The sequence below is a fragment of the Megalobrama amblycephala genome, linkage group LG4 (assembly GCF_018812025.1).
Source record: "Megalobrama amblycephala isolate DHTTF-2021 linkage group LG4, ASM1881202v1, whole genome shotgun sequence".
In the NCBI taxonomy this organism is placed as follows: Eukaryota; Metazoa; Chordata; class Actinopteri; order Cypriniformes; family Xenocyprididae; genus Megalobrama; species Megalobrama amblycephala.
In genome coordinates, this window is record NC_063047.1 from 23,576,658 (window position 1) to 23,592,069 (window position 15,412).

Below are 15,412 nucleotides of genomic sequence, written 5' to 3' on the forward strand. Positions count from 1 at the left end.
TAAGCATTTGCCTATTTAAATCCAAACGGCGACTTTTTTGGCCAGACAGTGTATATTAAAAGCAGCATATAATGTCATATCTCCATCTGAGCTGGAGTCACAATGAGGTTCAGCTTCTCTTCTTCATGTCACCTATTGTCCTGAGATTAACCTCATTCTCCTTCCACATAATAGTGATGGAATCTTAACATGCAAGTCAGGAAAACAGTCATCTCCTTCCATGAGTTCTCTTCTCCACCCACCATTTCCCCCTATTGCACAGAAACAGAAAGGAAGTGCGTCATAACTAAGGAAGTACTTCCAGGAAATGGAGCAAAAGCACAAAATAAAGAGGGAGGATATGAATGTGGTGAGGAAATGGCAATCCTTTCTTTTGCTTGTTTGTTTCATCAAAATGTGCAAAACAATAAAATAAAATTAGAATAATAATATTTAGGTCTAACTGAGTCTGAAAATTCTTAAATAGCTGAAGCTAAATTCTAATATCAGAGTGCTGTGACATAAAAGATCAAGGCTCTTGAAATCTCAGCTGTGCAGTTGTGGCAATTAGCCTGTGGTGGTGCTCTAGTTCCTATCAACTGTCATGTGATTAACGTAGTAGCAACCATTAGCCATCAGGTGGCACTGTTTGTTAGGGCACTTCCCAGTATTCTTGACCCAGCACTCGCAAGGTACTCAGTGCTGCTAGCACAGGAAGAGATGAAGTGGACTATTTGGCCCATAAAAAGTACATGGGGCTGAGTTCAGTGACTGGAAATCACAGAGGAGATAGGGCAGGGAGCGGAGGTGAGTCAACCTCATCTGCCTCAGCAGGACTCTAGAGCCTACTCATGCTTTTATCAGCAAGTAGATCAGTAATACATTCACCACCTCACTTTGTTGAAGAAAAACCAACGTTGTTCCCGTTTACCAACTGAAAACAGAGTTCCCACAGTTTTGGGAACAAGGAAAAGTTGTTCAATTTAACCCCAATTAATTTGGTTTAAACTAACATCTTAAAAATGTAAAGAGCCCTTTAATGGTTCCAAAAAAGTTTAAAAATCGCTATACAAAGTTAAAAGTTACTAAACTACTAAAACCTCAATTGGGGTTATGTGTATATTTTTTTTTCCTCATCAAACAGACAAATCTCATGAACTCAAGTTTTGCCAGCTCAACCTATCACAATGTTCTTCTACCACATTTTTAACAGACCTGAAGTGCCTTTGCAAAACATGGAGGCATAAAGAAGAGATGGATGGTTGTGTACTGTTGGCAAAACTGTCTCTGTCAGAGTTAGCTTTAATGTGAGCTCTAAAACCTTTTCAGCTCCAGAGCAGCGCAGCTCTTGTTTACCAGGAAGAGAATGACGTGGGACGTTACATAAGATTGAGTCTGCCTTTCGCAAAAAGTGGTATGGAGCAATCTTTACAACCATTTTGTTGTATGTTAACTAGGCTACACCACACCAAGCAACAATATCACCTTCTGTGTTGGGAGTGTGATGTGCTAAATAGGTTGAATGACTCTTCAGGGTGTGGCAAGGCAGGTTTGTGTGTGTGTGTTCACGTGTTGTGTACTGGCTGCAGGTAATTTAATCCAAAATATGTTACTTTTTAATTAGTAATATCATTTTAATGATCTACAGTGCTGGGGAAAAAGTGTCAGAATTTCTGAATTTGTGTTTTTTTTTTAACACTATGTGGCCAGATTGTGGTTGTACACAGATAGGAGTCACAAAAGTTTGGTTAATCTTTCATTTCTTTGGTGTTCAATGTTTCAATCATGTGTTCTTCAGGTGTGCAAAAGTTTTTGCCCCCAGAATGTTGTGGCCGAATTACAGATCATGGCGATTGGCTGTTTTAAGACCAGCCTTTATTTAAGCTGGCCCTGCTCAATTTAAATAAAACATTTGCCCTAACAGTGAGAGTGAATCTGGCAGTACTGCATTTGTAAATTCGTGCAAGTGTAACTTACCCCAAAGGAATGAAAAAAAAAAAGAGTTGCCTATCAGCCTGAAAAAAAATTTACAATGACATTTATAAGGCTCAGAAGAACCATGATCAGAGCCATAATATCCGAATGGAGAATGGAATGGTTGCAAATTTTACACCATGTCTACACCTGACGTTGACTGAATTTTTCCAAATGTATTTGCTGCAAATTCAAAAAAAAAAAAAAAATGATTGAACAAATACATAAAACATTGGCTAATGATGAAAAAAGGCTCTAGGGCTCAGAAGAACCATGATCAGAGCCATAATATCCAAATGGAAAATGTTTGGAATAGTTGCAAATTTTACACCGTGTCTATACCTGACGCGATCGTTGTTGTATATTGTTGTACAGTTTGAGGCTGTCTAAACTGGACACGACTAAAGCCGGGGACACATTTAAGGACTAGCTAAAACACTCTAAGACTGTGCTCAACATACAGCGATTGTTTCCTGCGACTGAAGCAGATTTATATACTTTCACATGGAATTTGAACACCGACTGTAATCGCAGACTGAACGCAACTGGCTCTGACTGGACGCGTTTGAACGCGATCAGTCATAAGTATCAATTTACATTCATAATCGGCCTTACAATCGCTAAGTGTGTCCCCAGCTTAAGCGACCATTGTAAATCCATTTGCCCTTTGTTTTAGAAGCAGCGCAGGCATGTGGAGTACGTCAGAAATAAGTTTAGTTTACTGTCAGGCATTTGTTGCATTGGCTTTTATTGCGCCGCTTGCATCCGACATAGACACAATGTTGCAAGGAAGATCAATCTTAGCCTACAACAAAGTTGTAGAAATTTGCCAGAAATTTGGTGTTGCAGTTGTGCAGTTTGCTATAAGATCTCACAAGGATACAGTTTGACAAGCATTGATCATAAAGGACTATAAAAAAACATACAGTTTGCAGCTTGTTTAAAACATTTTTTTTTTTATTAAACAAATTAAAGACATGGAATGGTTTTGTGTTGATTTTTAACTTTTTTGGTTGATTTTTGAACTACCCAATTTATTTGAGCTATTTCATTCAAAAGGTAAAAAATAAATAGTAAACATTTTATTCTACAACAGCAACAAGAAAAAAGTAATTGAACAAATACATAAAAAAATTGGCTAACGATGAACAAAAACAAAACAAAAAACAATGTGTGTGCATTTTAGTCACCTTCACAGTTGTGTGTTGTCAAATGTTATACACTGCCCCATTTTGTTCAATGTTTGAAACTACTTTAGTATAAGCAAATGTGAAAAGTAATGTTGCAACCCTTGTCTACTCAGATATAACATATTTTTACATTTAGGAATTATCTAGTTCTTACATTTAAGTGGAAGTTTTGAATAAGTGCTGTAACAAATTAAGCACGAGGACCTACTGAATTCAATGATACCAGTTCTCTCATTTAATATCCATTAACTTGATCGCAAGGCAAACTGTAACATGTCTAAAATGTCTAATGTCATATAAGATGCTGCTCATATCTGTATATCACAGAGATTTCATTCTTACCAAATTTCTAAGTGGTTAAACTGACGGTGTTACAAGTCAACCTATGTTATAACAGTCTCCCTTATACATAAATGTAGGTTTGAAGAACTTATCGCATTCAGTGTAAAACTAAGCAAAAATACAGAAAATCAGACACTTTTTCAGAGCAATATAGTTAATGTGACTCTCTAAAGTAAAACTGTCCTCTCTCTCCCTCCCTTCTGGTGAGTCAAACTGTAACATTTCCTTCACCATCTCAACTGCTTTGCCGTTTCTCTCTCTCCCTCCCTCTCTCTGTTTGGAGATTAAATGGGCATCCTGCCAGTTTTTCATATTTCCTGGCAGCAAAGGGGCCAGCCAACTTCCTGGAGGGGAGGGGCTTACTGAAAGGTTACATTTGCACAATGTGCCTATGGAAAAACACAGAGCGGGGAAAGAACACGAGAGATGGAGAAAGAGAGAGGGGAGGGGCAGCAGGGGAACAGATAGGTTGAGAGAAAGGGAGGGGGAGCTTGAGAGAGCGTTAGGCAGCTTGGGCTAAACTAAACGACTCTACCATTCTGCTGTGCTCGGGTAATGGAAAAAGCCCTCCAGGGGAATATTCAGCATGCAAGAGTATCGAGTTGCTCTCCATCATTACAATGCTGCCTAACACCCCCCCTCCCCCCTCCAACCCCACACACACTCCCCTTTCGGTTCCTCCCCCGCAATGGCCCCCTCCTCCTCCTCCCGAGCTTCATTTTTCCCTCCTTTTTCTCCCGTCCATGCGTCTGTGAAATGAAAAGGCTTTCTGGGAGGCTAGCTGAGGGCCACGGGAGGTTGGCTGAGCCTGGCCTATTTGAAGTCGGTGCATAGGTGTTCATGTGCATGTATGTGTTTGTGTGTGAGGCAGGAGCTGGTTGATTGGTTACGGGAATGGAGCTGTAGTGCAGTTGTATTGGTTTATGTGTAGTAGATACATAATGGAAACAAACATCCTTGTCATTATCTATCCATAATGTGGGAATAAAGACCGATGGAGATAGGAAGTGGTTGCTATAAAGTCATTTAGTTAATAAAAAGCCTCAGTTTGGTGTAAAATGGCAGAGAAATGGCCAGTTCACACCAACATGAATGTTCTGTGTGATAAACATTTTAATTTGAGTGAACTGTTAATGTGTCTGTTCAGACCAACAAAAACATTTGCATGGTGTCAATGTGATGTTTTTTTTTTTTTTTTTTACGCAAAGGTTTTTAAATCTCATTACCATTGCACTGCAAAGAAAACTGACCAACCAATAAGATTTGCGCTTTTGGTCACATGGCCAGAGCTGCTGCTGTTACATAAAACTATGGAATGGTGGGACTTAAACAGACTATTTTTATAAGCGATATTGAATAGCAGAGGAATAATCCAGAACATCTCAGTGCTTTTGTATTTAGTGTTGTTTGATACACAATATTGTGATTACAAAATTCTGAACTGCTGTTTGAGAACATTTAAATACTGTCTGACTTCCTTTCTTCGCAGTGACAGCCGAGTGTCAAAAATGGAAAGTTGTGCAATACTTTACTTTTGTACTGATGTTTTTCAAAATTTCCATAAGTGAAACCTATACTGTCAGAGAGAGCGTTTTTATTTCGCATTGGTCTGAACAGCCTAACTGCATGCGAAAATCTGACCGAATTCCAAACTGTTCCAAACTGTTCAAAAAAGAAATGGTGCTATATAGTACTAAAAGTGGTTCTTTGGCTCGTAATCATAGGGGAACCACTTTGGTGTTTCAGTGGTTCTTCACCGGTTCTTTGGGATGACTGAGGTGCTATATAGCACCGCTACTGTATATAGAACCTGTTAAGCTCCTGTATGGTTCTTCAGTGGTTCTTTGGGTTGGTTAAGGTGCTATATAGCACCACTGCCGTTTAAAGAACCTGTTAAGCCCCTTTAAAGGTTCTTTATGAGCCAAAGAACCACTGTTGGTGCTTTTTAGCACCATTTTTGTTGAAGAAATAAAATACGATATGGCACCTCTTATGGGTTCTACATAGCACCATTTGACAAAGCTGTAGAACACCTTTAAAGATATGGTGCTGCATAGCACCAAAAGTGGTTCCCCTATGATTACGAGCCAAGAACCACTTTTATTGCTATATATATACTTCTATATAGTGTTTTCAAAACTTTTGGATGGACAGAAATCTTCAAGTCTACACATATTTCCAATAATGTCTTGAACATTTTTCTTGTTGTTCAATCATTTGCAGAGATTGCTACACCATATTTTGAATGATTTTTGTATATAACTTAGAAATAACTATTTTATGATGAATTTTACATGTTGTTCAGACGGTTCAAGTATGAAAAAGTGACCTGTCTAAGAAGTTGAATTTGAGACTAATACTTAGAGCAAAGGACAACAAATTCCAGTATCACAGTTACCTCCCATTTACTATGCGGAAAACGAGAAAATTGTATTGAATGAGTAATTGCAGAAAATGAATTTCCAAAAGGATTTGAGACTCGACTTGGACTCATGACAAAAGACTTGAATTACACTCTACATTAGAGGCTTCCTTGGCCAGAATAATACATATTTGCGGATATGCTCTGATCTTTGCATGTCCTTCTTTTACGTAATCTGTGACAAAATAGACCAGCACTAATGATGTGATGACATTTAGAAAGTCAGGCATACTGCACACTGCTAAGAATGGACTGCACCACACCCTTCCCACTCCTACTCACTCAGTATTTCAAGCGCAAGAACACTGCTAAATTCTGGCAGGACTGGCAAACCTTCAAAGGACTTGCACAACCAAAAATAAACTGTAAGTACTCATGGGGGCCTGAAGTGTCAGTGCAAACATTTTGAACTTAATATTGAATGGATAGTCTTCTTGAACAATACTTCATTCTGCCTTCCTTCCCAGGCTTTGAAATCCCAATAAATAGAGAGAGATGGAAAGAGTTTGAATGAGAAGCAGAGCAAAAGCTAGATTATTGTCCCCCAAATCCTTTTCATGTCTGTTTGAGTCCTAGCACTGCAGCCACCCATTGAGAGGTTAGTACAGTTTAGCACAGCACGGGAAGGCATGCATCGTCCACAAGACTCCTGCACACTCTCATACTATCTTTTCCCCCAGTATACTTCATTTTCTCTCTGTTCCTCACTCTCTCTCTCACACGCATACACACTTGTATTGTAGTTTAGGGGACTCTACATAATAATGGGGCGTAATGGTTTTTATACTGTACAAACTGTATATTCTATCCACTTACACTAAATCTACCCCAGAATGCATCCTGGTGCCAGGTAAATGGTGTACATTCCATGGCCTTATGGATACTACTTATTGGACCAGGTGACCTTTTTCCACTGTTCCAAGGTCCAGTTCAGATTCTGAGTTCTCGTTAGGGATGCCACAGTGAGGAAATGTTCACACCGGTAAATAAACTTGCAAAAACACAGAGGGCTGGGGCTACTGTATATAATTTGCTGGCATCAGGGAGCCGATATGCGGGGTATTGAAATCACTTTTGAATGTGCACTCGCTTTTCACTTTGCTTTCAAATTTGCAATTACATGTATTCTGTGTATAGGGAGCAGCGGAACTGACTACACATTTTACAAGAGAAGATATTTTGTCTGATGTACTGTGTATTGTGACACATTCCTCTCATAACCATCGTTAAATTTTAGTGTCGCATTGCCATAACAATTTGGCCCTTGTCAAAGTAGTTCAGATCTTTATTCCTGCCAATTACTTCTGCATCCAACACATTGATTATGAGATCTGATTCTTAATACATGGCCTTATCAGGAAATGATCAACAATATTCACTTCACCTGTGACTGGTCATAATGTTTTGGCTCATCAGTGCATAAGCAGCTTTTTTGGTACAGGAAGCACAAAGTAAATGTCTGAAAACAGTATTAAGCAATGTTTGAGGGTATAATTTTTAATACCTTTTTCATTAACAAAATGAAGTATCTTGATTTTTTTGTTTGTTTTTAAATAGTTTGGCCCTAAATTGCTGTTTAAAATAAGGTGTTCCTATATAAAACAACAATTGGAACTCAAAAGACGGTCATGTGCTGATAGATGAGGGTTTCCATGACAAATGCAAAGACACTGCAGAGCTACACAAAATAATGCTGTAGATGTGTAGACTAATCAAGGACCATTATTCTCAGACACCAACTTTATCAGAGTGAAAACAAATCTGGTAAGCCAGGAGAACTCATTTGATCACCTCCATAGACCACATGCGAACTGAAGCTGAACGAAACAAGTCCATCTAATGCAGCTCTCATACTGTAAATCATCCACACACTGCAATCAGGCTCTGACATCCTTTATTTCAGTGGAGAGATCCAGGCCGTTTGTAACTCGTTTTAATCCCATTGCATTCTCTCTCTATCCCCCTCCCCCCTCCTCTTATGCTCAATGTGCATGTCTGTTTCCCATACCAGACAGTGTCTAGACCGAAGCAATTACAGACAGCGCTTGAGCGCCTTGCCGCGGCCTGATGTTTGAGGGCCCTGGGACCGTCCTGGCAGCGGACGGTAAGAAGAGGGGAGGGAGGGAGGAGGTTTACTGGAAGGCCTTATCACCCAAACATTTCATTTGCTCATATGGTTGGAAGAACGGCTCTTATTGTTCATCTCACCTCTTAATGTTCATCTCACCTCCAAATCTTCTACTTGGAAAATCAGGACACACTTATGGAGTCCGGGAGAAATGAGGATAAAGAGGTGAAAGATACAAAGACTTTACTGAACCGGCTCTCCGTGGCCAGGCCTACATCTTCAGGTTTGTGCTAGAAGCTGAAAAGAGAAATTTCACATGCTGGAATAGGAAATTCCCTGCTGTATGCAGATGGAGGAGGGCTTTAGAATCTAAATATGAAGCTTTGAGATTGAGAAAAGTATCATACATATTTAATCATGAGCATCTCATTATGGGGCATCTAAGATTTTTATGCATTATGGAGCATCAGAAAGATCACCTCTTAATTACAGATACAAAAGAAAACATTAAGATCACTGGATTTACAAATTTATTAAGGATCATGTGTATCTCTTCCTAGATCGACAGGCCAAAATTATATTTTTGATCTTGTCAAAATTGAGCAAAATTTTGTTAATAGAATATTATCTATTATTAAACATTTGTCTATTCAATGCAGTGTAATCATGTCATACTAAGAAATCCCCGAGAATGCCCACATGATCAACCATGGCTATTCAGTCTGGTTAAAGTTTTCACCAACGGTTTGAAGGTTTTTAGATGATTTTGTGATCTAATATTTAGTTTGAGAGCTCAGCGCCAACATAAAGACACATCATTCCTCACTAGAGACAGGGATTAAAGGAATATAACAATTCTGCTTCCAATTTCAATTCTACTAAACAATTTTGGTTCCTTGATAGTTCTGTTAACGATTGCAGGAGTACTTATGTGAAAGAAATAATAGATAATATTTGGAAAACGGTTCTAATTGCATAAGAAGCCTGTTGTCAACTTATGAGATATTTTCAGAATTTAATAGAACATTACAAATCATAACAATAACAAATCAGACCTAAATTGTATGCTTTTTTTTTTTTTTTTTGAGGAAAACAGTTTCTATTTATTGTGGCACCTGTGCTGATAGCATGAATGAAAATGGGTTTGATGCTTACATTTTTTATTATATTAAGTGTTCTGCCTGTGTTTGAAAGTCAGGCTTGGAATGACATGAGGGTGAGTAAATGATAACAGAATTTTCATTCTTGGGTAAAGAATAAAACTATTCTTTAAAAAATGGAATTAGTTCTATACAGAAATTCCAACCCAACCCTAAGTCCCTGTCTTGGATGTAGCATGAAAGAAATATGCCACATCCATACCATTTATCACCCTCATTTATGTAGTGTCTTACACCCATTACTTTCTGTTTGTAAAAACTTCTTTCCGTCTTCCTCTTTCCATCTGGCCTTACTGTAGCTCTCCTTCTAGTCCACCTCTATTTTCAGTCTACTCACCTGCACTTGTTTTACCCTCTCTCTCTATCACTATCTCTCATTTCTCTCTTATTTGTGTGCCTCTCTCTATACATCCTTCTCTCTTCCACTCTCTCTCTCTCTCTCTCTCGTTCTATCTCAACCCAAAACCCCTGCAGTGGTGTACTCCCACCCACTCGTACTGACACTGACACACAGAGGCGGCTGTGTGTGCGTGTGGACAGCATTGCTCTCCCATCGCCATAGACAGGGTGACTTCAGCGGGAAAGAATGCTCTCTCCTTCTGCTCTCTCTATGACTTCCTCCTTTTCCCAGAGCCTCTGCCCTCCACTCCACACAGCACAGAGAGCACGCACGCAAACACACACACATTTGTTTTTGTGAATTGTGGGGACATTCCATAGGCGTAATGGTTTTTATACTGTACAAACCGTATTTTCTATCGCCCTACACTACCCCTACCCCTAAACCTACCCATCACAGAAAACTGTGCACATTTTTACTTTCTCAAAAAACCAAAAAAACAAAAACTCATTCTGTATGATTTATAAGCCTTTTGAAAAATGGGGGCATGGGGTAATGTTCTCATAAGTCACGCCCTCCTTGTATTACCTATGTCATACTCATGTCATTATACAAATTTGTGTCCTGATATGTCACAAAAACACACACACACTTCCATGTTTTATGGGGACTTTCTATAGACATAATGATTTTTATACTATACAAACTGTATATTAAAATCCCCTAAACCTACCCATCACAGAAAACTTTCTGCATTTTTTTATATTTTCAAAAAACACCATTTAGTATGATGTTTAAACTGTTTTCCACATGGGGAGCAAGAATTATCCCCAAAAGGACAAGATACAAGATATATAAGTTTCAGATATTAGCATCTTTGTGGTGACAAGTTGTCCACATAATCAAGGGTTTACCTGAACTTATGAAAAATATTATATACAACTGTTCAGTAACATTTTATTCAGTAAGGAATGTTTTCCACACTGATAATAAGAAATGTTTCTTGAGCACCAAATCTGCATATTAGAATGATTTCTGAAGGATCATGTGACACTGAAGAGTAAATTATATTTTACATAAATAAATTAGTTCATAAAATATATTATCAGAAAACAGTTATTTTTAAGTGCCAATCAATAAAGATATATAGGGCTATATTAAAAAGCAAATTCAAATTTTTGAGAAGTATTTTGAGTAGTAACTCAAACATGCTACATTTTACATATGTGGTATTTAAGATTTTTTTTTTTTTTTTTGAGGCAGATAATTGCACATTTGCCAAACTACCACATATGATTTGTGCTGTTCACCACAAAATGTCACATAAGAACATGAAGTGAAGTTGTGAAGATGAAGTGAACAAGAAGATGAAGTGTGATTGGAGCTTTAACATGAAAGTTAGACGCATCTTTTATATCTGAATGGACAGTTCTTGGCCAGAATAAACTAGAGTATGCTGCAGATTTAAGCTAATAAGACTAACAGTATTTTTCTAGTACTTAAAAAAAAAAATCAATATGGAGATGTTTTTACTTTTACTCAAGTATGTTTTTGGATAGATTTTTCCATACCCATAACACTTTACACTAAATATATCACAAACATTTTCCAGTACTTGCACCCCTGCTTGATGGTAGAGATTATTTTGGAGCTATTTACTTATTAAATACAAATATTTTATAAAAAGAGTAAATAAATAAATAAATTTAATGGATATACAAGACGTGGTAAAATCCAAACATTCACTGTTTCACTTGAACTTTTCAGCCTTCTAGAAAATGTCTAATAGTCCTATCAGTGTCTGTTGTGTCACTGACTCTGCACGCTGTCCTTCAAGCATCTTCTCATTCAAAACAATCATTACGGGATGATGGCTGTGCCCTTGGTGAGACTGTTTTTCTGCATCTAGTCAAGGTACTTTGTTTGACCTGCCTTTTCTCCTCCAAAACCCATTCTGATGCACTAGCAGCAATTAAAGACACGGGTCCGGAGACCGATGCGGTCGGTCATTAATGATGATCAATAATGGACCCAGTGGTGTCCAAAAAGGAAAAGGTCTAACACCTGCCCCACATCTTTTTCTCTGATGTGATAATAGCCATTGCATCTAGTTTACATATTGAATGTGTCGATGAACATAAGCTGCTGTGTGATATACATTACAATTTAAAAGTTTGGAGTTGGTACTTTTTTTTTTAACACTCTAATGAAAAATGGTTCTAAACAGTACCAAATTAGGGTTCTTTGGCTTGTAACAATAGCAGAACCCTTTTTGGTGCTAAATAGAACCCTTTTTAAAGGGTTAGTTCACCCAAAAATGAAAATGCTGTCATTTATTACTTACCCTCATGCCGTTTCACACCCGTAAGACCTTCGTTAATCTTCGGAACACAAATTAAGATATTTTAATTGTAATCCGATGGCTCCGTGAGGCCTGCATAGGGAGCAATGACACTTCCTCTCTCAAGATCCATAAAGGTACTAAAAACATATTTAAATCGGTTCATGTGAGTACAGTGGTTCAATATTAATATTATAAAGCGACGAGAATATTTTTGGTGCGGCAAAAAAAAAAAAACGACTTATATAGTGATGGCCGATTTCAAAACACTGTTTCAGGAAGCATCAGAGCATAAATGAATCAGTGTATCGAATCATGATTCAGATCGCGTGTCAAACTGCTGAAATCACGTGACTTTGGTGCTCCGAACAGAAGATTCAATACACTGATTCATTTATGATCTGATGCTTCCTGAAGCATTGTTATAAAATCGGCCATCACTTTATAAGTTGTTATTTTGTTTTTTTTGGCGCACCAAAAATATTCTCATCGCTTTATAATATTAATATTGAACCACTGTACTCACATGAACTGATTTAAATAAGTTTTTAGTACCTTTATGGATCTTGAGAGAGGAAATGTCATTGCTCCCTATGGAGGCCTCATGGAGCCATCGGATTTCAACTAAAATATCTTTTTTTTCCGAAGATTAACGAAGGTCTTACGGGTGTGGAACGGCATGAGGGTAAGTAATAAATGACAGAATTTTCATTTTTGGGTGAACTAACCCTTTAAGGTTCCATTAAGAACCATGCTTTGAAAGTGCTATATAGGACCTTAATGGTGTTATAAATAACCTCTTTAATAATAGTTTATTTTCATTAATATTAGTATATTATTATCTTTATATTATTAATATTACTGTCAATATTGTAAATATTTTTTTATATATATTATTATTTATTTATTATTATTATTTTGTTACTGGCCTGATCTTATGTCTTGTAGCCTCTAATAAGGTTTACATAAAAAATAGCATGTTGTGTCAATTATGTACTTTTATTTTTCATTGACGTGAAATAGTAGCAAAAATGTGTGACAGTGGTCTAACAACAGTTATTAGCTGAATACATTATTAAATGACAATTGACATTGAAAATGAATAAATACACAAGGAAGTAAAACACATATTAGAAACAGAAAATAGATGTATGCCTAATGAAGACCAAGTTCCAGTGAAATATCTTCACAATCCGCAATGATCTCTTTAAGTCCATCATTTTGGTGTAATTGAGTGGCGGTTTTTCTCTGAAGATGATGAGGTTGTGGTATGTGACAGTATCTGAAATACGCAATTGAGTTTAGAGTTACAGTCTGTCTCTTCCATTTGTTTATGTAAAAATAATTTTGTTTATGAAGGCCAAAAATAGCAATAATTGACAGTATGTGTGCCCTTTACAATGTTGAAAGGAAAAGTGATATAAAGTCATGCTTTAATGCTTGTCTGTTTGTTTTTTATTACTGGGTTTGTTTATGCATAAGTAATAACTAAAAAAAATCTAACAATCTGGATCATCTGTTACTTAGTGGACAAGATGAGAGAAGTATCCTTAACTGAAAAGAGCTGGTCACACCTACATGGTCTGTTAAACTAAAAAGAGAGAAAAAAAAAAAAACATGATTGGTAGGAAACCAGTTATAATTTGAAAGTTAAAATTTACAGACATTTTAATAAAGAAATCATTTACCTGTTGAGAGTGTGTTGACAGTGTGTAGTTTGATGGTTGAGCTCCAGAAAATCAGTAATGGGGTGGCTTTGACAGTTACAGATTTGAAAAACAAAAAGGTGGGAATAAAGAACCCTAACACAAAGAACCATTACAGCACATTCAGTTGTTATGTCTGACGTCACGCGGCAGCGCTTTCTCCAAACGCTCTATCTCATACCACAAGAAAAACAACAAACGGTGCTAATATACACACACAATGTGGTGTAATACTACAAAAAAAAAATTATAATCATAACCTTTATCTCCATACCCAAAATTCCAGATGGCCAGACAATGATTCACCTTTTATAAATCGTTAAAATATTAATGTATGTGACGCTATGAGCATGGAGACTGTTGTGTAGACTGTAAGTATTTAAAATGTTTAACTTTTTAAAATGTTTGATGTTTAATATGAATAAATAGCTCTCATAAACGTCTGTCGATGGCATTCTCAAGTGAAACAAGTTGAGGCTTGGACCGAGAAACTGCGTTCCTTATGTCACAACTTGACAAGCGGATAAAGGGTTCTTCAGGACCATACGGTTCTAAATAGAACTGCTACTACGTGTAAAGAACCTTTCAAGAACCATCTTTTTTAGAGTGTATGTTTTTAAAAGAAGTCTCTTATGCTAACCAAGGAGGCATTTATTTGATCAAAAATACATTAAAAACAGTAATACTGTTAAATATTAAGCACAATTTAAAATAATCTTTTTCTGTTTTAATATATTTTAAAACAATTTTTTCCTGCTAATGACAAAGCTGAATTTTCAACATCATTCCTCCAGTCTTCAGTGTCACATGATCCTTCAGAAAGCATTCTAATATGCTGATTTTTTTCAGAATTCTTTTATGAATAGAAAGTTCAAAAGAACAGCATTTATTTGAAATAGAAATGGCAACATTATAAATGTCTTTACTGTCACTTTTGATCCATTTAATGCATCTCTGCTCAATATATATATATATATATATATATATATATATATATATATATATATTTTTTTTTTTTTTTAATTACTGACCCCAAACTTTTGAACGGTAGTGTAGCCATCAACAAAATGCATCAAAGATATTCAAAGTGTATTCAGGTTAATTACTAATTTGTCATTTATGTGTCTGTTTGTAATGTTAGTTAATATTGGTTAATATATGGCTGTTGGTTAATATTCTTTACTAGCTAGGTATGGTGTGCCCTTGGGACAATGTGACTTGTTTAAGTGTTTAGGTTTGTTGTTGATCTAGCAACATTCAAGGTAAACAAACAGCCTGAGTTTTTGGATTATGGCATTACAAAAAGGATTGTGGTTGCAGATTAGAGTATCTGGATCTCTGCAGTGTATATGCAGTATGTGTGTGAGACTGTGTTGTGGATTCATCCTCACACTCCAACTGTGTGTGCATGTGGGGGATTGTTAGTGGCAGCAGGGGGTTATGGGTAGCCTCTTGATTCAGATCCGTCAATATGAGGAACTTTTAACCCCACAGACAGCAGAGAATATAGAGAGGGGAGATACTGCTTTCATCCTACCAGTCATGTTTTTAATGATATCAACAGGACATCAGGACATATTGTAAATGCAAATTCTTCCTTTGTAGTTTTCTCAAAATTGTCACTGTAGTTAAAAAAACCCCTGAAAAATGTATCATGTTTTCCACAAAAATATTAAGCTGGACAACTGTGGTAATCAAAAATGTTTCTTGAGCAGCAAATCAGCATATTAGAATGATTTCTGAAGGATCATGTGACACTGAAGACTGGAACAATGATGCTGAAAATTCAGTTTTTCCATCAACAGTAGTAAATTAGATTTTAAAGTATATAAAAACTAAGTTTATTAAATGTAATAATATTTCACAATATATCGTTTTTTTTACTGTATT

At 36.7% G+C, this 15,412-nt stretch overlaps 1 protein-coding gene across 3 annotated transcripts in view; it reads right to left on the minus strand.

Moving 5' to 3' along the window:
- Positions 1-15,412, minus strand: part of ntmt1 (N-terminal Xaa-Pro-Lys N-methyltransferase 1) — a 141,494-nt gene that overhangs the window by 25,027 nt on the left and 101,055 nt on the right. The window lies entirely within an intron of this gene.